Source organism: Hyaena hyaena, unplaced genomic scaffold (genome assembly GCF_003009895.1).
Source record: "Hyaena hyaena isolate Hyena2069 unplaced genomic scaffold, ASM300989v1 scaffold_1778, whole genome shotgun sequence".
Lineage (NCBI taxonomy): Eukaryota > Metazoa > Chordata > Mammalia > Carnivora > Hyaenidae > Hyaena > Hyaena hyaena.
In genome coordinates this window covers 162,153-165,264 of record NW_024082371.1, presented here as the reverse complement: position 1 = coordinate 165,264, position 3,112 = coordinate 162,153, and positions in this window count along the sequence as shown.

The following is a 3,112-nucleotide window of genomic DNA, read 5'->3' as shown; positions in this document are numbered from 1 at the left end:
ACCAGCCTAGGGGAAAACCCAAATGAGCTACCTTAGGACACACTGCAGAGAAGAGAAAGCTTCAGTGATAACCATCACAAAGGGGTAGGACCATTGCTTCCCAGTAAGTGCTGATGGAGTATGAGGGAAAGGGATGAGAAAGTGGGTACTGGGTTTACCTCCAGAATAATGAGACTGGAGCAGTCCCATATTTAATTAGTCAACAAAGCTCAAGTCTCTGTAGTTTGAAGGTGCTTTGCTTGCTACTTAAACCAGTCTTTTCCAGCTCTTGCTAAGTTTTCTTCCCTCTCTCAGAATCCAGAGCTCTTTCCGGTAAGAGTTATTTTCTAGTGAGTTTCCTCCCCTTCTCTATTCTTTCCCATAAATAGTAGGGTCCTGTTTGATTTCCTGTCCCATCATTTCTTTCTTAACTGCTCACTGAAGATCTATTAAGCACAAAATATTGCCTATTTTGTTCTCTAGTGATTGGATTTTTTGGTTATATTCTGTTTTTGCAGGCAGGCTTGACTTACTTAATAGTTCAGTATTGTGTTTCCCTTTAGTGTCCACAGTATATCTACAAGTATTGTCATTATTTCTGACATTTGGTATCCAGGCTAATTTCCTTCTCTCATCAATCTCTTTAAATGTTCATGAGAATGTGGACTGCCTTGGCCGTTTCATGAATTTAACACGAATGTTTTAGTGTTTGAATGGAGGGACACTGTTGGCTACCATTTTAAACAGCTGTTCTCTATTAGGTTAAGAAATTGTTCTTAGTTTCCTCCTTTAGTGAGAGGCTATGTCGTGGTGGCTAACCATGATAATGACTGTTGCATTTCTCAAATCTATTTTCTATTGTGATTATGGTTATAATTCCTCTTATTTTCCCTATATTTGTGATGAATTTTTTTTATATTCAAAAGAAAATTTTTTAACGTTTATTTATTTTTGAGAGAGAGACAGACTGACGGAAAGTGCAGGTGGGGGAGAGAGGCAGAGAGAGAGAGACACAAAATCTGAAACTGGCTCCAGGCTCTGCGCTGTCAACACAGGCCCGACGCAGGGCTTGAATTGTGAGATCATGACCTGAGCCAAAGTCAGACACATAAGTGACTGAGCCACCCAGGCATCCCATAAGTTGTTTTTTCAAACATACTAGCATTAAACCATTTTTCTATTCCTAGAATAGGTATGATTTGTTCATGATGTATTACTCTTTTAAATAGATATGAATGCATTCTATTTATTCTGCTATTCTATTGTGTATCTACATTCAGGTATTTGATGAATTTGTACTATTCATTATATATTATTTTTTTGCATTATTGTTGATGCTTTTGGTCTCAACCTTTATTACACATCTAACGTTTGTGTGTTTTGAACACCTGTTATGTGCAGACACATTGTAAGTCCCTGGAAAGACAATCGTGAGCAAAAACAGTCTAAATTTCTGACCCAGTAAAAAATATATATAATTATTAACGTGATGGCCACATTAAGGAATAGTACAGTACTCCACATGTGCTCCTCACACACTCCATCCCTCCTGACCCTCATTGTCTGCTCTCCATCTTACTGGCTTCTCAAATCCCTTCCATTACCAAGCTCACCCAACCATGGGGAAAGTGCAAATTCTATTCTTTCCACCCAAAATGTGTGCCCTTACCTAATTTCCCTTTTAACATTTACCCATCCTTCCTCTTGTAGCTCAGATATTCATATTTCAGAGAAGTCTTTCCTACATATCTCCTAGGGTAAATGGTCCTCAATGATGCTGTTTTCCTTTTAATTAAAATTTGTAATTAAAAAAGTTTTAATGTTGATGTATCTTCTGGAAAGAGTGAGAGACAGGGCATAAGCAGGGGAAGGACAGAGAGAGAGGGAGACACAGAATCTGAAGCAGGCTGCAGGCTCTGAGGTGTCAGGACAGAGCCTGCTATGCCCACAAAGTGGGAAATCATGACCTGAGCTGAAGTCAGACTCTCAACTGACTGAGCCCCTCAGGTCCTCTGTTTTCCTTTTAACTAATTAGCATTCTTTAGACACTAATAATATTGAAATTTTTTCTATCATAGAGGAAATAAACATATATTTTCAATTTTTAGGATGATTTAATTTATAGAAGCTTTTAGTATGTTTTCAGTCAGATCAATCAATCATTTTTTGGCAGTTGACTACTCTGATTTTAATACAGTGAATCCCACTTGTGAGCATGTACACAGGAGCACACAGTCTCACACATGCCTTGTATTTGATTTTAATGGTTTTGTGATTTTTCTCCCTTAGTCATATAGTCCATATGCTTTTGCCTCCCTTGTGGTAGAATCCACCTGGCAGATGGTACCTGAAAGAGGGAGGTATAGAGTCTTCATTAACTAGAAGTGCTACATGGTGGTCAGCAGAGCTACTAGGCCTGTTGTGCTTATCATGATCAGAGTTTGGGTACACCCGGATGGCTCAGTCAGTTAAGCATCCAACTCTTGGTTTATTTTTATTTTTTATTTTAAAATATTTATTAGAGAGAGAGAGGAAGGGAGGGAGGGAGAGGGAGAGAGTGGGAGAGGGTGGGGCAGAGAGAGAGGGAGACACAGGATCTGAAGCAGGCTCCAGGCTCTGAGCTGTCAGTACAGAGCCTGACACAGGGCTTGAACTCACAGACTGCAAGATCATGACCTGAGCCAAAGTCGGATGGTTAATTGACTGAGCCACCCAGGCGCCCTCTGACTCTTGGTTTCAACTCAGGTCATGATCTCATGGTTCATGAGTTCTGGCCCCCATCAGGCTCTGTACTGACAGCACAGAGCCTGCTTGGGATTCTCTCTCCCATGCGTGCACTCTCTCTCTCTTAAATAAGTAAATAAACTTTAAAAAATGTTTTAAATGATCAAAATTCCACTTTGATGGATGACCCATTTTGAATGGAATATTGATAAATGATAACCATACATGACAAAGTTTTTGTGATACTGAGAACAGAAGCTCACATTTGTCAAGTGTCTGCTGTATGTCACAAGAATCACAATAGAAACATTACATGCATTATCTCGTTTAATTCACTGACCAGACTCATAAAGCAGGGAATATTTACTACTCCCATTGTAGAGTTGAGGTATCTGCAGTCTCAGTTTTA